The 25284-nt window shown below is 36.1% G+C and overlaps 1 protein-coding gene across 1 annotated transcript in view; it reads left to right on the forward strand.

Annotated features, from left to right (window-relative positions):
- The first annotated feature begins 771 nt into the window (after positions 1–771).
- Positions 772–25284, forward strand: part of KCNJ6 (potassium inwardly rectifying channel subfamily J member 6) — a 623969-nt gene continuing 599456 nt past the window's right edge. Inside the window, exon 1 of the mRNA XM_053705934.1 lies at positions 772–1071. The gene's annotated coding sequence lies outside the window, so the exon portion shown is untranslated. The remainder of the gene's footprint in view (positions 1072–25284) is intronic.

Here is a 25284-nt window from a genome sequence, read left to right on the forward strand (position 1 = left end):
GAGTGGTCTGTTTTTTTTTTCTTCTTCATGAACCTGCATAAATGTTTTTATTCTACCTTTAGTATTGGATTTCAGGTATGTTTCATTTATTTATGTATTTTACTGTAATTTATGAGACAAGATGTTGTTTTTATTGTATATCTTATTGTTACTTTGTTTAATTTATAAAGAGAATGTCTGCAGATATGTAGTTAATTGTAATTATGTCAAACATTTAAAAGTTGCATTGTGATTTTATTTTTATATGTAAACCTGATTAAACAGCCATCTTTATGTTTTATTATTTTATCACAATAAAAGTGTTTTTCATGAATTGCATTTTGCTACTATACCTGTCACATACAAAGGTCATATTTAGGCTTGGAATATTCTCTTTTAGAGGCAAAGAAAATCTACAGACCTTAGTATTTTTTTACTGAAATTAGATATTGTTTTCTTCAGACTGTATTGCAGTTTGAGTTTGTTTATTTGTATTTGTTAACTCTCCACTACAAGCCATACATACATCACATACGTTTGGCAGTGCTGATCAAACCGAGGGGAAAATGATCAGTTTGACATCATTGGTCTCAGTGACTGAACTTATTAAGCGTTTCAGCAGCTCAAAAATTAAAGCACATCACCATGTAATACCATTGTTCTCCAGCGTGTGGCGCTGTGTCGTGTCAGTTTACAAGTCTGCTTCAAACTGCTCACAATCCACATCATTCAATTGCAAACCAGAATGGGTATAATTCCGTGAATCTGCAGCTATCCTGAGGTTTGCTTGTGTCATTTTTTAGCACTTTATTCCATCTGCTTTTTCTTATGCTGATGCCTTTTTTTTCTCCCTTCATGTTCTGGCTTTAATACTCAAACAGCCCTGTCTGGACAATACTGATCAGTTAATATGGTTTTTGGAGGGGGAGAAAGCTTGAAGCTGGCATGGTTATTCGGCAGGATGGACAGCTACTGAGATTTCATTCAAATAATTTATTCCTAATAGTCTTCATGCGATTTGGGGACCATCAACTACAAGCCATCACCAGATAGAGGATATCATGAGACTCTAAGACCAAGCTTCTAAATAAGGTAATAATAATATGGCACTAATGATAAATTACCCACTATTGCAGTTGTGGCTGCTCATGTTAGTACTGTTTGTTCATTTTCCTCTTCTCAACCTGTCTGACCAACTGTGATCAAGAAGTGTAAAAAAGATTGAAAAGTCAGTTGTGTAAAACTACCTTTATAGATAATCTAGATTAAAAAAAAAAATGAAATTATTTATTCATATTAGAACGCGCACTTCATGGATCATTTTTTTAAGATCAGATCATTATTAAGGATAACAGAATGTTGGCATATGTTACTTAAATTAATTGCACTCATGCCAGGACATAAATTAAATCTTATAATTCTCTCTTAATTGGACCAATTGTCTAACCTACACTGTCTTGATTAAAAAACATTTACAAATAATAGTTTTTGCTGTAGTTTAATATACATAGGCTGATTGGAATAATGTGAAATAACAATATAATCTTTGTTGAAGGATGCTACAGATGTTTGGGTAAAACTGAGTGATAGATCATTATATAATGAGAGATGATTGCTTTGGTCTTCGGTTTGTTTTATATTGTGGGGGTAACTCACGTTCATGATATAACTAGGGGGATGGGGCAAATGATATTACATTAAAATCACTAAAGGGATAGATACAGTATGTGTAGTTTTGGCTGCCAAATTGACCAGACGTTTCAGTACAATAAACTTTCCATCTCTTGCACAGCCAAATGACCTGGTCACTGCTTTCACCTTGTCCATCTTTTTACACGGACTACACAGAGGTTCTTATCCATGCAGGACATTTAGTGCAGTTACTTCCATATTAGGAAGACATATGGGATTAGAAAAGGATTTGACGTTATTAGGAATGTGTTAATGAAGCAATAACTGGTACAGTGTCACCATGGAGATTTAGAAAAAAATACCATGCATAAACTGACAGACAAACTTTCCTTTAATTCTATTTCCAGTGACATTATCTTTAAGTGTAATATATATTTTTTGGTATGTGAATAGACTCTGCCCTGATATAGGATGCATAGACCTTGTAAAGTACATTTAAAACAAACAGGGTGTAACCGTTGGAAATTAAATTTGACAAGTGCGGAAATATCAGCACCATGGACAGTGCTTATGATTCCTCCTAAGCAAAACACAAAACATGCTCTGTCGTGTTACTCTGCTTTCTGTGTCAGATGTGGGCAATTTATTTTACATTAGAATAAGGATCTTGATGGTTAATCCATAGCAGTGCGTACAAAACAGATCTACAGAAATAAAAAGGCATAATGTTATCCTAGGTAATCCATGTGGGAAGTTAAGGGAAGAGTAAGGGTACAAGTTTGAGTAGAAATTACATGGTGTGACAATCTTCTATTTCATGCCTGCTGAATATATAGTTCAGGATTGTAAGTGCTGGGAGAGTGCAAGTGAACAGATGAAGGATATTGTGAAAGTTCATTTGTCAATTGCCCTGATAGCACTCAACCACAGTATCTTAATCAGATTATATAATAAATAACACTGTTAGGTAAGTGTTGAAGCTTTGCCTCAAAAGTAAGATGATTCCAATACATACTGTGTTTAAGGGAACAATCTATTTTGTCATCCTCAGCAATTATACTTTTTTATAGAGATTTATTGTAGAAAAGTTATGTCAACAAATATTTAATCAGAGATATAGCTCTGCACTAGTCATTGGGCAACACAATTTTATTACATCAATTGTAATTTGATATTACTTGAAAACCATCAACTGTAATTAGATTGTATTCTAGGAAATTAAATGAGACTTTTCCATAAAAATATTAACACTGTATATATAATATTACAATGCTACAAAATAAATTAGTGAACGAACAAACCAAAGACAAACTGATATGTTTTGTTTATTTTATCTAGCTATAGTATGTAACTTTGAAACAAAATAAGAAAATATAGTTACCATTGGTATTCTGAAATACTGTTTTATCCACCATTTCTGTGGATACATTCATAGCATACAAATCTCAGATTTTACTTACCTGGAAATACTGTATTTAAATATAAAAAAAGGGTCCATAAAATTATTCACAGATTATTTTTTTTTTTTTTTTTTAAATTTGATTGAACCTATACAATTCAAGCACAACATTTCAGCATAATATAAATGTTAAACTATATCAGTCACAAGGTCAGAATTTGGGTTCATTGAGAAAAAAAAAGATCTTGATTGCCCATGTTTTCTTTATTTGTATCTTAAAGGGACATGAAACCCAAAAAATTTCTTTCATGATTTAGAAAGAGTATGCAATTTTAAACAACTTTCTAATTTACTTCTATTATCTAACTTGCATCATTCTCTAGATATACTTTGCTGAAAAGCATATCTAGATAGGCTCAGTAGCTGCTGATTGGTTGCTTCACATAGATGCCTTGTATGATTGGTTCACCCATTTGCATTGCTGTTTCTTCAATAAAGGATATATAAAGAATAAAGCAAATTAGATTATAGAAGTAAATTGGAATGTTGTTTAAAATGTATTCTCTACTTAAATCATAAAATATTTTTTGGGGGTTTAGTGTCCCTTTAACTATTTTAAGGCAGGTGTATACAATAACAATCAGGGTTGTCACATACATTTAAAAAAAATGAGGTTGACTTGAGATGAATCAAAAAGCTGGTGACAAGTTATCACATCATTAGATTCCATAGTATAATTTATTACCTTTAGATTCATTTGAACAAATATGATTTCATATTTTATTGTTTATTATGCATTATGCATTTGTTTTTTGTTTCACATTCATAAGTACTTATTTTATGAAGACATTGCAAATTGTTGTATCTAAAGAAGAGAAAGTCTACATAGCTTGATAATGTAATAATTTTATGCCTATAAAAGCATCATGAGCCTTCCTTATTAAAGATTGCTGAATAACAATGCCTATTAGTCTATGGTAGTAGTGAGCACGTTTCATGTCTGTTTACTTTATAAAGCACCTTAAAGGGACACTGAACCCACATTTTTTTTCTTTCATGATTCAGATAGAACATGCAATTTTAAGCAACTTTCTAATTTATTCCTATTATCAATTTTTCTTTGTTCTCTTGCTATCTTTATTTGAAAAAGAAGGCATCTAAGCTTTTTTTTTTTGGTTCAGACCTTGGACAACACGTGTTTATTGGTGGGTGAATTTATCCACCAATCAGCAAGAACAATCCAGTTTGTTCACCAAAAATGGGCCGACATCTAAACTTACATTCTTGCATTTCAAATAAAGATACCAAGAGAAGAAAATTTGATAATAGGAGTAAATTAGAAAGTTTCTTAAAATTGCATGCGCTCTCTGAATCACAAAATAAAAAAATTGGGTTCAGTGTCCCTTTTAATTAACACTAAATTGTTCTTCCCCCAACTAAATGCCATATACTACACACCCGTCTATTGTATCACATCTTATATTGGACTAAAAAAGGCCGTATGCGGCCCTCTGATTAAAGAATTGCTTCCTATGACTAATCTGCAATATAGGTTACATTGTACACAATATTTTAATTGTTTCAAAAAATACACAAATATTCTATTTTATTTATAGTAACCATTAAATTGTTTTCTAACAATGAACTAAGGGTACTCTGACTTTAAAATATCAGTGATTAAAAATTCACATAATTGGAAAAAAATCCTCACATGGAATTCACAGCTCAGCTGAAAAGGATGATTGAGTTTCACTTGTACATTGTTAAATCTATTGATTTTAACAGTAATTAGGAGTCAGGTTGTTTAATTAGAAACAAGCTGTGTGAAAAAAAGAAAAAAAAGCCATGGATTCTCAATAGGCAACATTCACTTATTGATTCAAATTATATTGCTAACTCTGCACACAATAACCCTATATAAAGATTAGGGTGAGAGAAAAGAATGTTCTTATAGCACCTAAATCATTGTCAAACGGCCCGCCAGACCCCTTTGAGGTAGCGTAAAGTGAAACGCGACTGCGTCAGGGGCATCTGTTCTATTTTTTAACTAGCACTCAGTTAGTTTAGACTACAAACCTTAAGCTAAAAAACGTTAAAAGCCTTAAGATTAATAAGTGAATGGTTGCTTACAAGTTGTGGGAAGGATTGAAGGGTGTTGATAACCAGTAATCAAACTGTTACTGTACCCCAATACAGGGGGAAACCGGGCACTGATCCCAAATAGAGCTGTTCTTAAAAGAAGGTATATAATTTCACTCCTCCAAAACACACGGCATCATTTCTCTGTACTTATTAAGCATTAGGCAACATTGTAACTTGTCCATAAACCGCACAATAAGTCCTCTTTAACGGAGTTGTGTACTTAGACTAAAAACATTATGCTAAAAAATGCTAAAAACTTTAAGATAAGCTACGGTTGCCTACAAACAGTGGGAAGGATGGGATGATTTTAACAACCAGTAATTGCATTGCTGCTCTACCCAAGTGCAGGGGAAACCGGGCACTGATCCCAATTAGAGCCGTTCCTTTAAAAATGGTATAATTCATTCCTCCAAAACCCACAATATTTCTTTGCACTTACTAGGCAACATTGCAACTTGCTCATAAACAGTGTAAACAAGTCTACTGAGTTGTGTTTTTAAACATTTTTGTTTCTGGCAGTTATATAGTACTCTACACACTACTGTTTAAGCTGTCATTTTACTTTACTTATTATTATTAAAGGGACACTGAACCCAAAATTTTTTTCTTTCGTGATTCAGATAGACCATGCAGTTTTAAGCAACTTTCTAATTTACTCCTATTATCAATTTTCTTCATTCTCTTGCTATCTTTATTTGAAAAAGAAGGCATCTAAGCTTTTTTTTTTTGTTCAGGACTCTTGACAGCACTTTTTTATTAGTGGATGAATTTATGCACCAATCAGCAAAAACAACCCAGGTTGTTCACCAAAAATGTATCGGCATCTAAACTTACATTCTTGCATTTCAAATAAATATACCAAGAGAATGAAGAACATTTGATAATAGGAGTAAATTAGAAAGTTGCTTAAAATGTCATGCTCTATCTGAATCACGAAGGAAAAAAATCTGGCTTCAGTGTCCCTTTAAAAGTAAAATTTAAAACTTTAAGATGATTATTTTATTATTTATGTGCTATTTGAGCATTCTTTTCTCTCACCCTAATCTTTAAATAGGGGTATTGTGTGCACAATTTCATCTAATGCTCAAATCACACTTCAGACTGCTTACCTTTAAAACAAATTTAACAAGGTCAGTCTGAAGATAACTCTTCTTTTTTCAGGACCTCTTGTTTCTTACATTTATAAGTATATTGCTAACTCTGTTTGCAGAACTATGGATAAATATGTCACCAGCCACTGAACTATTAAAGGGGATATGTGACATATACTATTTTACTTGCATGCAGAACATGTCCAGGTTAACATAGTTTAGCTTTTCTTTGAATCTCTATACATGGTTTCGGTCACTTTTGTAGAAAGTGCGATTTGCATATCTTTTATGCTAAAATACGGCATGTGAAGAGAATAGAGCATTTTATGAAGTGTAGTGTCTCAATTGGCCACAAACTCAGCAATAAAACAAAAATACTATGAGGAAATGTTACACTTTTACAAATACGAGTGATAAATGTACAGTTAATTACTGGTGGAGATGTCACAAAGACAAGAAAAATAGAATTCAAATTACTATGTTTTCTGTGTTGGTATTTTTATTCCATGTATATTAAAATGTATTCATTATTTATGTTTGAAAAATGAATATTCCTATGCTTTATATTAACAGATTTCTAGAGGCTTGTCCTTGGCCATCATTTTAGCTGTAGCATTTATCCTATAGGCAATGGAAACATTTTAGCTTTTGCTTAACCTTTTTTTCATCCACAAAATCTTTAATGTAGTGTAGGTGTTGTTTCATAAGCATGACAGATTACTATATCTATTAGGTTAATCCATAATTTCTATCAGTGTCTGTGCTTATAGTGCACATTATAGAATACATAATGAGAAATGCTGCAAACAATAAAACATTGTAGTCTCATGTGTGCAGTAATTCTTTGCACATCATCTCCTTATTTATGCTGTATATTTCCCCCTCTCCTATGACTTCCCTCTGTGTAATATTAATGTAAAGTGAGTTCCCAGCTTCCACTTGAGCAATGCTGCATTTCTGTTTTATCCCTTATGAGCAGTAATTCTCAGCCAGTGCATCAGGACACAAGCACATAACAGTACGTTAGAATGGGGATAGGGGCTTTTGATAAAGTAATTTGAAATGCTGTGTAAGGAAAAGAGAACTCAAAGCTCAACATTTGTAATACTGTATTAGCCACTTGGCTTGTCAGGCAGTGAGTTGCAATCCTTTTTTTAATTTTATTAGTCAATGGGTAAACCCACAAATGATACATATCTTTCACCATAAACGGCAACTTTGTAAAAAAAAAAATATATATATTACATAATTCTTACAACTGTCATAAGGTTAGCCATTAATTTAAAAAAAAAGAGTCAAATTATAGATTTATGTACCCAGAAGTTTGCTTATCATTCATGTATAGCTGTCCTCTTTAGCGCTACAGCTTTTTTTTTTTAAAAAAAAAGCATCATGGGCTTGCTGTCTAATCACAACATTCTCAATCACACCGTTCAACTTAAAGGGACATTTCAGTCAAAATTTAAATGCACAAAGTTGAATTACATCTTTAAATAGAAACACATTTGCATTATACTGTACATGTATTAGCAAAAATGGTTCTAGTAAAAACAGCTATAGCTTTTATTGGAAGCATTTTTGCTTATACATGTATATTACAAAAATGCTTCTAATCAAAACTGAAATTCATCCATTTGGATTCCAATTTTGTCTGAAACGTCCCTTTAACCCCTTAATGACTGGACCATTTTTCAGTTTTCTTACCCTTAATGACAATGGCTATTTTTAAATTTCTGCAGTGTTTGTGTTTAGCTGTAATTTTCCTCTTACTCATTTACTGTACCCACACATATTATATACCGTTTTTCTCGCCATTAAATGGACTTTCTAAAGATACCATTTTTTTCATCACATCTTATAATTTAATATAAAAAATATATAAAATATGAGGGAAAAATGGAAAAAAACACACTTTTTCTAACTTTGACCTCCAAAATCTGTTACACATCTACAACCACCAAAAAACACCCATGCTAAATAGTTTCTAAATTTTGTCCTGAGTTTAGAAATACCCAATAGTTACATGTTCTTAGCTTTTTTTGCAAGTTATAGGGCAATAAGTACAAGTAGAACGTTGCTATTTCCAAACCACTTTTTTTCAAAATTAGCGCTAGTTACATTGGAACACTGATATCTGTCCGGAATCCCTGAATATCCCTTGACATGTATATATTTTTTTTAGAAGACAACCCAAAGTATTGATTTATGCCCATTTTGGTATATTTCATGCCACCATTTCACTGCCAAATGCGAGCAAATAAAAAAAATTGTTCACTTTTTCACAAATTTTGTCACAAACTTTAGGTTTCTCACTGAAATTATTTACAAACAGTTTGTGCAATTATGGCACAAATGGTTGTAAATGCTTCTCTGGGATCCCCTTTGTTCAGAAATAGCAGACATATATGGCTTTGGCGTTGCTTTTTGGTAATTAGAAGGCCGCTAAATGCAGCTGCGCACCACACGTGTATTATGCCCAGCAGTGAAGGGGTTAATTAGGGATCTTGTAGGGACCTTGAAGGGTTAATTTTAGCTTTAGTGTAGTGTAGTAGACAACCCAAAGTATTGATCTAGGCCCATTTTGGTATATTTCATGCCACCATTTCACCGCCAAATGCGAGCAAATAAAAAAAAAAGTGACATTTTTCACAATTTTAGGTTTCTCACTTAAATTATTTACAAACAGCTTGTGCAATTATGGCACAAATGGTTGTAAATGCTTCTCTGGGATCTCCTTTGTTCAGAAATAGCAGACATATATGGCTTTGGTGTTGCTTTTTGGCAATTAGGAGGCCGCTAAATGCTGCTGCGCACCACACTTGTATTAAGCCCAGCAGTGAAGGGGTTAGTTAGGTAGCTTGTAGAGAGCTTGCAGGGTTAATTTTAGCTTTAGTGTAGAGATTAGCCTCCCACCTGACACATCCCACCCCCTGATCCCTCCCAGACAGCTCTCTTCCCTCCCCCACCCCACAATTGTCCCCGCCATCTTAAGTACTGGCAGAAAGTCTGCCAGTACTAAAATAAAAGGTGTTTTTTTTTTTTTGTTTTTTTTTTTAATTATTCAGCTGTGATGGATCCCTGCCTTAACCCCCAACCTCCCTGATCCCCCCCAAACACCTCTCTAACCCTCCCCACCTACCTAATTGCCACCATCTTGGGTACTGGCAGCTGTCTGCCAGTACCCAGTTTTCCCCAAAAAATAAAGTGTTTTTTTTTTATTTTTAAATGGGTTTTTTTCATTTTTTCTGTAGTGTAGCTGCCCCCCCCAGTACCCCCACCCCCCTAACCCTACCAGATCCTATTATTATTAAATTTTTTTAACTGTTTGCTGCCCGCCTCCCTCTTACCAAAATTCATTGGTGGCAGTGCCAGTGATTGCTGCGCACGCGCGCGCACACACACACACGCACGCACGCGCACGCGTGCACGCAGCCCCCCCCCGCACGCTCCCGGCATCCGGCATGCACAATGCACTTGAAGGAACCGGATGCCGGGTAGCGATGGGCCGCCCACCCTCCTCCCTGTAAGCTCCCACCCACCAACGAACGGCCCCATCGCTACCGGTGCAGAGAGGGCCACAGAGTGGCTCTCTCTGCATCGGATGCTTTTTAAAGGGTATTGCAGGATGCCTCAATATCGAGGCATCACTGCAATACCCTGAGAGCTGCTGGAAGCGATTGCGATCGCTTCCAGCACTCTCTTAGACAACTGACGTACCAGGTACGTCCATTGTCACTAACTGCAAGTTTTTGCAGGACGTACCTGGTACGTCAGTTGTCATTAAGGGGTTAATGTTTTGTGTTTCCGCTCCATCTGCATAGTCAGTGCAGGATTGTGCTACATTAAATTGAATGGCGCTATCGGCACTTGGGATTAGACAGCAAGTCTGTGACTGGCTTTTTAAAAAAAGTGGGCAGCAATACATGAATGATAAGTATACTTTTGGGTGCACAAATCTATACTTTGACATTAAAAGGTTTAGCTTTCTTTATGATACATAATTCTGCATTATGTAACATTTTTTACTGTCCCTTTAAAGGGGCATAAATAAAGTTTTATGTGTATTATATATAAGTATTAAATAGGTTGTTACTGAACATTGATGCTTCTGGGATTAAAAAAACAACAACACAGTTTTATGATGTTGATCTGGGTTTTCTTTATTTAACAACTAAGATCAACTTACCAGAGTAACTGTCCTGTGAATAACCAATCAGCATACTCAGTACTGAGTTCATACTTTGCATTACTGTGGGATTTCAACATAATCTTGTGGGGTTTCAATATGATCTATGAGATATCATAGTCAACTTCCTTCCAGGTGCACATACAGACTGGATGCTTTAAGTGACATTAAACACTGAGGGCCAGATTATAAATGGAGCGCTATTTAACGTTCCCGCTCGATAGTTAATTGTCCTCGAAGTAAGCTTTTTGCGCTCGACGGGTTGTGCTCAAATTATTGATAGAGTTGAAAGTAAACTGTTTTCATGCGCATGCTACTCTGACGAGCACAAAAAAAGACGAACTTAGAATATTGTGTGCGCATTCACATATTCCCGTATAGAAGTCAAAGGAGCCAAAAAAAGTTGGGAAAAAACACCCTATTTGCGCGCAAACCCGATCACATATTCTCATGTGCACTAACCTGACATGAAAATATGAATATTTCACATTCCAATGTTCTTTAGATAACAGAATAGGTTTTATTTATTCAGATATAAATATTTCTATATATATCTGCTGGTTTTTTTTGGTACAATAGATATTTATACCTATATAGGGCATACTTGAAAACAAGAGAAATCTCAATGTATCCTTCCTGGTAAAATATTTTATAAATTAAATATAAGTACAGATATATATATATATATATATATAGGCATATCTATTTATAAATACTTAGAACATATTCTGCTATTTGCAGAACATCGGAATGTGAAATATTTTCAGTAAATACATAGTTAAAACCTTTATTAAAAATGAATACTACATATAATATTTATATATATGTCTTATGTGTGTACATATGTATTTATTTGTTTATATGTGTATATATGTCTGTAAATACATATCTATATATATATATAAAAGAAGTCCTGACTGACTGACTCATCAAAGCCCAGCTCAAACTGTTAACCTAGGAACATGAAATTTGGAAATTACGTTGTTTGTATGACGTAAGCACCCACTAAGGAAGGATTTTTTTTACGTCCCTAATGGGGTGAAAAAGGGGAGAGAACTTTTTTATGAGGATACCTATATCTCAAAAACTGACGATGTTACAGACATGAAAATTGGAACAGTATTTAGATTCTCCATGAAAAATAATGTAACAAGTGTTTTACCATTTCCCCAAAAACACTTAAGGGGGGTCAAAAAATGGGGGGGCTGATTTATGAGGATGCCTACAGCTCAAAAGCCGACAATGTTATAGACGTGAAAATTGGTATTTAGATTCTCCTTGAAAAATAAGGAAACACTTGTTTTACCATTTCCCAGTAATGAAAACTCAAGAAGTTCATGTCAGCAAGTGTGCAACCTGAACGGGCACACACGTGAGTGCACACGTCCTTGCGAGTGGTCGCGTTTTTTGCTATTTTTTACAAATCCATGCGAGCGAAGCCGTGGGCAACAGCTAGTATACACATATAAATGCATATGTGCAGTAACTCTTCTTCAGATACCTGCAGTGTAACCTAGGTTCCAAAATAGTGACATAATTAGGAGGAGGAGCATGAAATGTTTTTTAATGTTTAATAGCCCTTTAAAATTCCTCACCCGTGGGATGTTGCTACTAAGGGAATTCTGAGGTAAAAGATCTTCCTTTTTACATAAAGAGGTTTGTGCTATTTTGTAGTCAGCTTTTAACAGTTATGCTGGATCACTTTCAAGTGATTTAGCATATGGGTAACATGTCCCTTTAAGAACTAAATTGTAAAATAACTACATTGTAAAAGGTCTGCACACAAAAAGTATTATATTTATTTTAAATGGTCATAATTTTTGCAGAAGCTTCATTGTTTGGGAGTTCAGGGTCATACCCTTTGTCTATTTCTCTTAACTTTTTTGTTGTGGCAGATTTAAATGGACAGTCAACTCACATTTGTATATTGTTTAAAAAGATAGATAATCCCTTTATTTCCCATTCCCCAGTTTTGCACAAAAAATATGGTTATAATATTACACGTTTTATCTCTGTGCTTACCTTGTATCTATTCCTCTTCTGACAGCCCCCTGACCACATGATTTTTTAATTATTATCTACTGACTTGCATTTAAGCCAATTAGTGCAGTGTCATCCACAACACACATGCGTGAGCACAACGTTATCTATATGGCTCACATTAACTAGCACTCCCCTGTTGTGAAAAGCTAATAAAAACGCATGTGATAAGAGGCTGTCTTTAGTGGCTTAGAAACAGGCAGAAATTTAAAGGTTTAAAGGTTATAAAGTATATTAATATAACAATGTTGGTTGTTCAAAGCTAGGGAATGGGTAGTAAAGGCGTTATCTATCTTTTTAAACAATAACAATTTTGGTGTTGACTGTCCCTTTAAGTTTCAGTTAAATTGCAGGAAAATAGCAAAATAAATTATGAAACTGTACTGCAAAGTGTTTTGCTGTGCACAATGTAATCATTTTACGAGATATGAATTTTGAGTTTAATGTCCCTTTTATTTGCCTTAGTTTTTTTTTCTAAAAGAGGGCATTTCAAAGTTGATTATATTGAGGTTTGTTTGGAAAACAGATGTAAAATATTTATTTTCTGTGCTTCCATAGGCATCAGAAAGCTTTCATCTACATTGTTTTTTTAAGCTACTTTGAACTATACAATATGTTCATCATAACTGTTTATTTTTTTCAATAATAATAATATACTTAAAGGGACATTTAACACTTTTAGAAGGTAATATGAAATGATAAACTGTATATATATATATATATATATATATAAAAAAAACTTTGCTATATACTTTTATTTTGTCCCCTTTTCCTGCAATTTAATTCTGACAATAGTGTGTTTTTCAGTTCTTGTTAAAAGTGGAAGTGCAGAACACTGTTATATTCCACACAGCCATTGGCTGCACACTCTAGTGATCTATTTATAACTGCCCCTAATAGGCCACAGCAGGGAAGGTAACCTAAGTTACAACATGGCAGCTCTCATTCTTTTATAGACAATAAAAGTTTACACTTATTTTGTCAATATTTAAACAACTAATGAAACTTTAAAAATTACATCTACATTTTATTCTCAGACTAATCTTTTCTTTGAATGCATCATTCTATGTAGCATTTATTTAGTGTTTAATGTCCCTTTAAAGGGACATAAAAGTGCAGTAAGAAAATGCTCTGATATGTTAGATAATTTTACTATTGTACTTTTGCTTCATATTATATCAGTTTAACACCTGCAAAAATGTAAACACATAGTTAAAGTCAGGATTCAGGGCTGCAGGGAGATGCTGTTCCAGAGTAGGAAACAGAAAGTGAGTTAATCAGCAGTAGCAGACACACATCCCCGCCAATCACTGGCTGGTTCCTGCTCAGGACCAGCAGTACTCTGCAGCTACCAAGCTGGATGTGAGCTATGCATATAAAACTTTTGCAGGCATTAAACTCAGCTCTAAATTGTTACATTATGAGTTAGGAAAAAATGACATGTTTTAATGAATTAGAGCATATTATATTTTCACAACAATGTCCCTTTAAAATCAGTTGCAGAATAGCAATGTAGTATTGGGATCTATCTTACAATCACCAGTTTATTCCACGCAGTGCGTTGCTGCTCCTGAGTGTACTTAGATATGCTTTTCAACACAGGATAGAGAACAAAAGAAAACTTTGATAATAAAAGTAAATGGTAAAAATGTGTAAAAATTGCATACTCTTAATCATGAATATTTAATGTTGACTTCACTGTCCCTTTAACCCTTTTAATCTGATCATTGGACTTTTGCGCATTCTGATAATCAAATAATGACAAGGCTAACCTGAAAATAGAAGTAACTTGAAAATTCTCATAAAATTGCATACTTTAGTTTTGACTTTAACACCCTATTAAAAGATTCATTAGAACATCAAATTCATTTACTAAAGATTTTTGGATCACAATATAATAACTATCGCTTTAAATTCTAGACATTGGACTGGTTTTGAATTTCGCTGGTAACCAAGCAGTCATAAATAAATATTTGACTTAAAGATTGAGATAAATTGCCTTGTTAGTGTCAGGTTAATTATTATAAGGAAAGGAAAACTGTGCTAGATACATTTTTTCTATCATTGATTGTACATTTATAGACCACTGGCTTCAGCATAATGATTGTTGAACTCTTCTGTAAAATATTTTAATAAATCAAGGAGCTGGTGAAGAGCGTTTTGCTGTCTCAGACATTTATAGCATTGATGTATTTGTCTAGTGCAAGCTGACATAACCTATTCAAAAATGAGTTTCCTATTTCTGAGAACAATTTGTTAGCACACACCTAACCTGAAAGTAGCCGTACAAAATGGTTTGCATTCAGATCAGTTCTGTTATAAACCATAAACTGCTGCATTACTCAAACAGAAGCGGGAATATGGTGCTAATATGTGCTACAATTAATAATCATAGAACTGTGTTCATTCTCATTGGTGATTCATTCCAATATGTGATTTTGTTTCAGCTTTTATTTTTCTACCTTATTTTATGCTGGCAAAGATAAACTTAGGAAAAAGAATATACAGTTACTAGTGGCCTGTACATTTAAAGGGACAGTAGACACAATTCCCCAGTTTTGCATAACCAACACTGTTATACTACTATACGTTTAACCTATGTAATTACCTTGTATCTAAGACTCTGCAGATTGCCTCCTTATCTCAGATTTTTTTACAGACTTGCATTTCAGGCAATTAGTGAGGATTGTTAAATAACTCGACAGGCCTGAGCACAATGTTATCTATATGGCAAAGCTGAACTAACACCCTCTAGCTGTGAAAAACTGTCAAATGCATTCAAATAAGAGGGGGCCTTCAAGGACTTAGAAATGAACATATGAGCCTACCTAGGTTTAGCTTTCAACAAAGAATACTAAGAGAACAAAGTAAATTGGAACGTTGTTTAAAATGAAATGCCCTATTTGACTCATGAAAGTTAAATTTGGACTTTACTGTCCCTTTAACGTTAATTTCAGTCTTACAGAGCCCTCACCAAGTGAAATGTTCTAAAAAAGTAGAAGTGGTGATGCGCCTTCCATAGCTTGCTACCTTTGTACATTCCAAGCACATCCCCAGTGGATACAAATCTCAGCAGTGTGGAGAGGGTATATATTTAAATCATGTTTACACATTACATGATGTGGGTTTGGTAAATATAAAAATAGATTATGTTTTGCAATATTTTAAATAATCTATATGCAAACGAAGATTCTCAATAAATGCAGTATATTTCTTAACAATTGCTCATTTCACCAATAAAAGAGTGGTGATAAAGGTATGTGTAAAATGTTCACTTAAAGGGACATAAAACCCCAAATTTTTCTTTCATGATTCAGATAGAGCATACAATTTTAAACTACTTTCCAATTTACTTTAGTATAACATTTTCTCTGTTTTCTTGTTATCCTTTGTTGAAAGCAGGAAGGTAAGTTCCGGAGTGTGCATGTCTGCAGCACTGTATGGCAGCAGTTTTGTTGCAGCATTATACATTAGCAAGAGCACTAGATGGCAGCAGTTTTGTTACAGCGTTATACATTAGCAAGAGCACTAGATGGCAGCAGTTTTGTTACAGCGTTATACATTAGCAAGAGCACTAGATGGCAGCAGTTTTGTTACAGCGTTATACATTATCAAGCGCACTAGATGGCAGCAGTTTTGTTACAGCATTATACATTAGCAAGAGCACTAGATGGCAGCAGTTTTGTTACAGCGTTATACATTAGCAAGAACACTAGATGGCCGCAGTTTTGTTACAGCGTTATACATGATCAAGAGCACTAGATGGCAGCAGTTTTGTTACAGCATTATACATTAGCAAGAGCACTAGATGGCAGCAGTTTTGTTACAGCATTATACATTAGCAAGAGCACTAGATGGCAGTAGTTTTGTTACAGCGTTATACATTAGCAAGAGCACTACATGGCAGCAGTTTTGTTGCAGCATTATACATTAGCAAGAGCACTAGATGGCAGCAGTTTTGTTACAGCATTATACATTAGCAAGAGCACTAGATGGCAGCAGTTTTGTTACAGCGTTATACATTATCAAGAGCACTAGATGGCAGCAGTTTTGTTACAGTGTTATACATTAGCAAGAGCACTATATGGCAGCAGTTTTGTTACAGCGTTATACATTAGCAAGAGCACTAGATGGCAGCAGTTTTGTTACAGCGTTATACATTAGCAAGAGCACTAGATGGCAGCAGTTTTGTTACAGTGTTATACATTAGCAAGAGCACTAGATGGCAGCACTATTTCCTGTCATGTAGTGTTCCAGACAAGGTATTCTTTAGAACATTACTTCTAATATCACACTCTGTATGAAATGTGTTATTAAAAGTAAACACGTTTGGTACAGTGCAGCCATTATACTAGAAGTAAACCCATTCAGTACAATGTGAACTGGCAGTAAACCCATTCAGTACAGTGTGAACTTACAGTGAACTTACAGTAAACCCATTCAGTACAGTGTGAACTTACAGTAAACCCATTCAGTACAGTGTCAACTTACAGTGAACTTACAGTAAACCCATTCAGTACAGTATGAACTTGCAGTAAACCCATTCAGTACAGTGTGAACTTAAAGTGAACTTGCAGTAAACCCATTCAGTACAGTGTGAACTTACAGTGAACTTGCAGTAAACCTGTGACAGACCCTTCTGTCAGGACTGAAGGAGTTAACTGTGTTTAGCTTTAAGAAACTATTTTCTAAACACAAGTTGCTGGCTCCAACCATAATTTAGTTAGTGATAAGAATTCCATTGTTTGATCACCCTCAGAGAGAAAACGCCTAAGTGATAAGAAGAGCAAAGAGTGTCTTGTGGTTGAAGTGTTTAAGTAATATAATTCTATTGTATCATGTCAAAGGGTTTGTTCCCTCCATGTAATGTACAACAGTCTTTCAACCCCCATCTGGGGGGGGGGGGTGTCAGACCTGCATAAATTCTAGGCATAGCCTTTAATAAATGACATTCTGTTTAAACCTGAAAACTGGCTGGTTTGTGAATTGCTGATTCCCTATGCAGGACGTTGTTCCCTGGTATTAACCCTTGGTATCCTGTTGGTACCGTAACAATTGGTGGCAAGCAACGGAATGAACCTTATCGCCCAGAAGAGCAACTACACAAGCCAGTAACCTCAGGAAGAGGGGGATTATTACAATACTGACTAAGATGGAAAAGAGAAAAGTAAATTTTGCAGCTTTTAAAAACTTCCTGGAAACAGAAGGAGAGATTGATGGGTACCTTGCGGATTTTGAGAGGCAATGTGCACTACACAAGGTACCCGCAGAGGACTGGGTCACGATATTATCTGGAAAATTATCCGGCCGGGCCAGTGAGGCTTTTCGGGCCATTCCAGATGAGGAAGTCGGGGATTATAATACTATAAAAGAGGCTCTGCTCTCCAGGTATGCGGTTACACCGGAGGCATACCGGAGGCGGTTCAGAGACACTGTTAAATTAGCTGGAGATTCCTACCTTGAGTGGGCATGTAAGGTGCACCGCACAGCAGCTCACTGGATAGCGGGGTGCCAAGCCATATCTGGGGAAGAGGTGCTGCAGCTATTCCTGTTGGAACATTGCTTCGACAAGTTACCCGCAGGAGTTCGAGAGTGGGTTCGGGACCGTAATCCCTCCACCCTGCAGGAAGCGGCTCGCTTGGCAGATGAGTATACGGATGCCCGCAAACTGGACACTGCTACCACTAAGCCCCCTGCTAGAGTGGATTACAGACCCCCAGTCACCCCAGCAGCTGCCAGTTACCAAACCCCGGCGCACCGCTATACCACACGGCCTCCGGCCACGAACTACCCTCAGAGAGCCCTGTTCAATTTGCGCTGCTACTCACAACCTATTCGGTGCTTTAGATGTAAGCAACTAGGGCACAAAAGACCAGAGTGTCCCCTAAACGCAGCGAACCAAGCGCAGTCCTGGAGAAGACCCGCCGGCAGAATCCCACGTAATCCTCAGCCTGCGGCCCGCTATGTAGAGGCGCAAGAATGCTGGAGCATCCTACATGAGGCAGACCTTGTGCAAGCTGCCCACCGGAATAACCGGCAACTGGTTAAAGTGAATGGGAAGAAGGTCAGTGGTCTACGGGATACTGGTGCTACCATGACCTTGCTTCAAAAGAACTTGGTGTCTGAGAAACAGTACACTGGAGACACTGTGGCTGTGAGGGTAGCAGGGGGCGATGTGTTCAGCCTACCTGTTGCCAGGGTACATTTGGATTGGGGAGTGGGCGCTAGACCTGTGAATGTGGGGGTCAAGAAGGACTTACCTGCTGATGTTCTTCTTGGAAATGACTTGGCCCCCCTTGTTTCTGCCTACGCTCCTATGGGTCCCGCTGATGTTAACCCTGTGACTACCCGTGCCCAGATCCGTGCAGCAGAGACTGACCCACCTGCTGCTAAACCCAAAGGACGCTGAGCTCAGTAAATCTCTATCCACTATTGATATGTGGAGGTCCCGTTACAATGCGCTGATGAAGGAGAAGAGGAGCGCAGAGGAAAAAGCACGTTTAGAACGTGAATCTCTGCTAGACAAGCTGCACCGACAGACTGCAGAAAACACCAGCTTGCGAGTCGGACATGAAACCTTAAAGACAAACTTAGCGACACTTGAGGAGAAGCTGACGCTGGCTCATAGTGAGGTGCAGCAACTCAAGGGCACCCTATGTCAGTATGAAGGGATTGTGGATACCTATAAAGAGCAGGTACAGAAAACTCGTAAAGAAGCTGATGGGATTTTGAAGGACTGTTTGGCCCTGGTCTGGGCACTGAGGAATTTGAACCCTTGTTTGTATGGACAGGAATTCTCTCTCATAACGGGAATACAGATGGATTGTCCCAGCAAACTGACATGCCTACCACCTCCTAGTCCGGTCATCCCCAGGTTGAACCGCAAAAGGGTCAAGCCGGGTCTGCCGGAGTGTTCCACAAGGGGGGAGCTATGTGACAGACCCTTCTGTCAGGACTGAAGGAGTTAACTGTGTTTAGCTTTAAGAAACTATTTTCTAAACACAAGTTGCTGGCTCCAACCATAATTTAGTTAGTGATAAGAATTCCATTGTTTGATCACCCTCAGAGAGAAAACGCCTAAGTGATAAGAAGAGCCAAGAGTGTCTTGTGGTTGAAGTGTTTAAGTAATATAATTCTATTGTATCATGTCAAAGGGCTTGTTCCCTCCATGTAATGTACAACAGTCTTTCAACCCCCATCTGGGGAGAGGGGGGGGGGTCAGACCTGCATAAATACTAGGCATAGCCTTTAATAAATGACATTCTGTTTAAACCTGAAAACTGGCTGGTTTGTGAATTGCTGATTCCCTATGCAGGACGTTGTTCCCTGGTATTAACCCTTGGTATCCTGTTGGTACCGTAACAAAACCCATTCAGTACAGTGTGAACTTACAGTAAACCCATTCAGTACAGTGTGAACTTGCAGTAAACCCATTCAGTACAGTGTGAACTTACAGTGAACTTGCAGTAAACCCATTCAGTACAGTGTGAACTTACAGTGAACTTGCAGTAAACCCATTCAGTACAGTGTGAACTTACAGTGAACTTGCAGTAAACCCATTCAGTACAGTGTGAACTTACAGTGAACTTGCAATAAACCCATTTAGTACAGTGTGAACTTACAGTAAACCCATTCAGTACAGTGTGAACTTACAGTGAACTTACAGTAAACCCATTCAGTACAGTATGAACTTGCAGTAAACCCATTCAGTACAGTGTGAACTTACAGTGAACTTGCAGTAAACCCATTCAGTACAGTGTGAACTTGCAGTAAACCCATTCAGTACAGTGTGAACTTACAGTGAACTTGCAATAAACCCATTCAGTACAGTGTGAACTTACAGTAAACCCATTCAGTACAGTGTGAACTTGCAGTAAACCCATTCAGTACAGTGTGAACTTACAGTGAACTTGCAGTAAACCCATTCAGTACAGTGTGAACTTACAGTAAACCCATTCAGTACAGTGTGAACTTACAGTAAACCCATTCAGTACAGTGTGAACTTGCAGTAAACCCATTCAGTACAGTGTGAACTTACAGTAAACCCATTCAGTACAGTGTGAACTTGTGGACACTCTCAGGATATTAAAATCCCATACACAAAATCTTGTTTCTAAAAATAAAAAATAAGACAAAACTTAGGACTTAGTTAAAAAAACATAAAACAGTATTATATATATATATATATATATATATATATATATATATATATATATATATATATATATATATATATATATATATATATATATATATCAGACGTCTGAGGAAGGGGAGAAAGCCTCAGTAGCTTCTGCACCCTGGTACTGTAACTTAAAGGGACATTCCAGACAAAATTGGAATACACATTTTGCATTTTAGTTTTGAATAGAATCATTTTTGTAATATACATGTTTTAGCAAAAATGCTTCTAATAAAAGCTATAGCGGTTTAAAATGTGTATTTAAGTATGCACTGTGCACCAGCATTTTAAACAAAGCACTTGCTAAGAGAGTCTAAGGTGCTTGCACCATCTGGTAATGCCTCAATCTGTTAATTGCTGACATGATACAAGCCCCACTGTTTCTATGAGCAGCTACAGTGTTTAAATGCTGGTTCACTGAGAATATATAGCTATGAATCACATGCACGTGCAGAGAAAAATGTTAACACTAAACTACTAGAAGCATTTTTGCCAATACATGCATATTGCAAATATATTTCTATTCAAATATGTAATTCATCTATGTGCATTTAAATTTTGACTGGATTGTCCCTTTAAGGCAAGTGGGAGTGCATTACCGACCAAACTATATACATATATATATATATATATATATATATATATATATATATATATATATATATATATATATATATATATATATATATATATATACATAGTAACATTAGTAAATTAGGTTGAAAAAAGACTGAAGTCCATCGAGTTCAACCTATACAAATCTAATACTTCCAAAAAAGCTCCAGTTGAGCTCAAATTAATCCCATTAAAAAGGTGACCCATTTAACACAAGCAATCATATCCCTGGATTCTGTTTCTTGCCAGAAATGTATCCAAACCATTTTTAAATTCATCTAAGATATTGGCATTCACTACCTCCTCTGGTAATGAGTTCCACAATTTGATTGCTCTTACAGTGAAAAAAACGTTTCCGTTGCAGGAGATTAAATCTTCTTTCCTCCAGCCTTAAATTGTGTCCTCTTGTCACAAATAATTTTCTTGAAATAAACATAGCTTCTGCTATCTCTGTATATGGGCCTTGAATATATTTAGATAAAGTAATCATGTCACCTCTCAAGCGCCTTTTTTCTAGAGAAAAATAATAGTTTGGCTTACTTCTCCTCATAGCTTAAATTCTCCATTTCCCCTTATTAGCTTTGTGACCCTTCTCTGAACTTTTTCTAAGTCTGCAATGTCGTTTTTTTGAGATCGGTCCCCAGAATTGCACTCCATACTCAAGGTGAGGTCTTAAGAGGGATTTATATAATGACAGAATTATGCTTTCCTCCCTTGAATCAATGCCTCTTTTAGTAAATGGTAGTATTTTATTAGCCTTAGAAGCCGTTGCTCTGCATTCTGCGCTCATCTTTAGCTTGTTATCTATTACTACTCCCAAATCCCTTTTCTCATATGTTTGGCTAAATCTAGCCCCATTTAAATAATAGATTGCTTACTTAGTTTCACTTCCAAAATGTAGAACATTGCATTTTCTCATATTAAATCTAACTTTCCATTTACTTGCCCATTTTTCTAATTTTTGCAGATCCCCTTGTAAAGCAAGTACGTCCTGTTCTGACCTAATGACCGTACACAACTTTATATCATCTTCAAAAATAGAGATGTTGCAATTTAATCCTTGCTCCAAGTAATTCATAAAAATATTAAAAAGAGCAGGGCCCAGTACTGATCCTTGGGGGACTCCACTGATTATCTTTGTTGAGTATGATCTGTTTACTACTACTTGCTCCCTGTCTTTTATCCAGTTATTTATCCATGAGCTAACTAACTAACTAATTTTCAGATTTTCACAGTCCCTTAATTTTTTACATTAATCTTTCATATGGCACTGTATCAAACGCCTTTGCAAAATCCAAGTATATCACATCAACTAATTCCCCTGTATCTATATTTTTTACTTACTTCCATGTAGAATCTAATTAGATTACTTTGACATGATCTTTTTTTTTTTTAAAAATGCTGTTTTGAACTCATAATCTTGTTTATACAAATATACTCATCAATATAATCCCTTATAATCCCTTCAAGTATTTTTACCACTGTTGATGTCAGACTAACTGGTCTATAGCTTCCTAGATCAGCACTGCTTTCTCTTTTAAAGAGTGGCACCGCATCAGCTTCATGCCAGTCCTGGGCTACTATGCCTGTGGAGAATGGGTCTTGAAAAAATAAGAGTAGAGGCTTGTCTATAACAGTGCTAAAATCCTATAAAACCCTTGGGTGTATTCCATCTGGGCTTGGAGCTTTATTTACCTTAATATTATCATTTTTTTCCTGATATCCCCTAGAGATAGCCCAGTTAATGGTATGGGCTTGTATGTTCTAGTTTGTTTCAAAGTCTAACCCATTTTTTCCTCTCTTGTGTATACAGAAGAAAATAATTGGTTTAGTACCTGAGCCTTCTCCCTGTCACTGTTAATCATGCTACCCTTCACACATTTTAATGTACCTATATTTTTCATCTTAGATTTTTTTGCCATTTATGTACTTAAAAAACCTTTAAGGGTTTGACTTAGAGTCCTTTGCAATTAATCTTTTATTTTCCATTTTGGCTCATTTGATTGTTTGTTAGTTTTTTTGCATTTTTTTACATTTGGTATGTTGAATAATTTAAATGTCCTATGTTTTTTTCCTAATTTCTCTTAACACATTTTTATATAGCCACATTGGCTTGGATTTATTTATTTTACTTTTATAACCATATGTTATGTGTAGATATGTATATTTATTTAACAGTTTTAAATGTTATCAATTTATCCTCTGTATTTTAATTAGACAATACGTTGTCCCAATTTATGTTATTTAATGATTTCCTTAAATCGTTGAATTTTGCTTTCTTTGAATTAAAAGTCTTAGTTAAACCTTTAAGAAACTGCTTACAAAAAGAGATTTCAAGTGTGACCATGTTATGATCACTGTTACCCAAATGTTCTTTGACTTCTATGTTTGATATTATGGGGTCAATTTTTCAAGCTCCATACGGAGGTTGATGCCCCGTGCTAAAAACTGCTGCTCCATAACCTGTCCGCCTGCTGTGAGGCGGCGGACATAAATCAACCCGATCAAATACGATCGGGTTGATTGACACCCCCTGCTAGCGGCCGAATGGCTGCAAATCTGCAGGGGGCGGTATTGCACCAGCAGTTCACAACTGCTGGTGCAATGATAAATGCCGACTACGTATGCTGTCGGCTTTTATCGATGTGCGGTGGACATGATACAATAATAAATTGACCCCTAAATCTGTATTGTTTAATAGCGCTAAATCCAATATAGCTTTATTCCTAGTTGGCGCCTCTATTAATTGTGACAAGAAGTTAACCCTGAGAACATTTAAAAATCTATCTCCCTTAGCTTTATTACTAGTTTCACTGGCCTAGTTTATGTCGAGTAGTTAATCTCTCATAATTACAGCACTGGTATTATTAGCAGCCTTTCCTATTTACATTAGTAGTTGAGTTTCCTCCATGTCACTAATGTTGGGGGGGCTTGTAGCATGTTCCTAGTAATATGTTTTTTAGTTTTTTTCCACCACTTCTTATTTCAACCCACAGGGTCTCTACATTATCACTTGTATCATAAATATCTTCCCTTATTGTAGGTTTAAGGTCAGGTTTAATATACATGTAGATTCCTCCACCCCTTTTATTACTCCTGTCCCTCCCAAATACAAGTATACCCCTCTATGTTAACTGCCCAGTCAAGTGAATCATCCCACCAAGTTTCAGTTATACTGATAAAATCATAGTCCTCTTCTGCAACTAAGACCTCCAGCTCCCCCATTTGACCCATTATGCTTCTTGCATTTGCTGTCATTCATTTAATTTTATGTACTTTCTGCTGCTACTTGGTGCACTTTCCTCCAAACTTTCTAATGTGACATTTCCTAAGTGTACCCTTCTGTCATCCCTTCCTTGAGATATTCTAGGTGTGACATATTCACAGACTGATCTGTCAGTTCTATTATGCTTGGACTGACCCCCCCCCCACCACCACACTTTGCCTAGTTTAAAAGATTCTCTAAGCGTGCTATCATCCTCTCCCCCAACACACCTGCACCCATGTCATTCAGGTGCAATCCATCCTTACTGTACAAATTGTACCCAAGTGAAAAGTCAGCCCAGTGCTCTAAAAAGTTAAACCCTAATTTTTACACCATGTTTTTAACCATGAATTAACTGACCTTATCTCTTTCTGCCTTACTGAGTTAGCACATGGCACTGGTAATATTTCTTCACATCATTTCACATGTGTAAATTGTATTGTCATTCCACACTGTCTAATGGGATCATTTATGTTAAACCCCAGCAAGGAGGTGAAAAAGTCTGCTAAGAAGCCACATTGTATTACTTTCCATAAACAAAACATCTTCAGTGATTGGTCAATACAGACTCGTGCCACTCCTTATTGGTTCCTTGGCATTATTCGGTTTAGAGACAGTGCTGCAATGAAGCTCAATGAAATTCATGAGTAGACTTTAAGGGGACAATAAACACTTTCATTATGTATTTTGTTACCTTTTTATTACCAACTTCTGATCTGAAATTTCCTGTTAAAAATGGAAGTGCAGCCTCCA

This window comes from Bombina bombina, chromosome 3 (assembly GCF_027579735.1).
Source record: "Bombina bombina isolate aBomBom1 chromosome 3, aBomBom1.pri, whole genome shotgun sequence".
In the NCBI taxonomy this organism is placed as follows: Eukaryota; Metazoa; Chordata; class Amphibia; order Anura; family Bombinatoridae; genus Bombina; species Bombina bombina.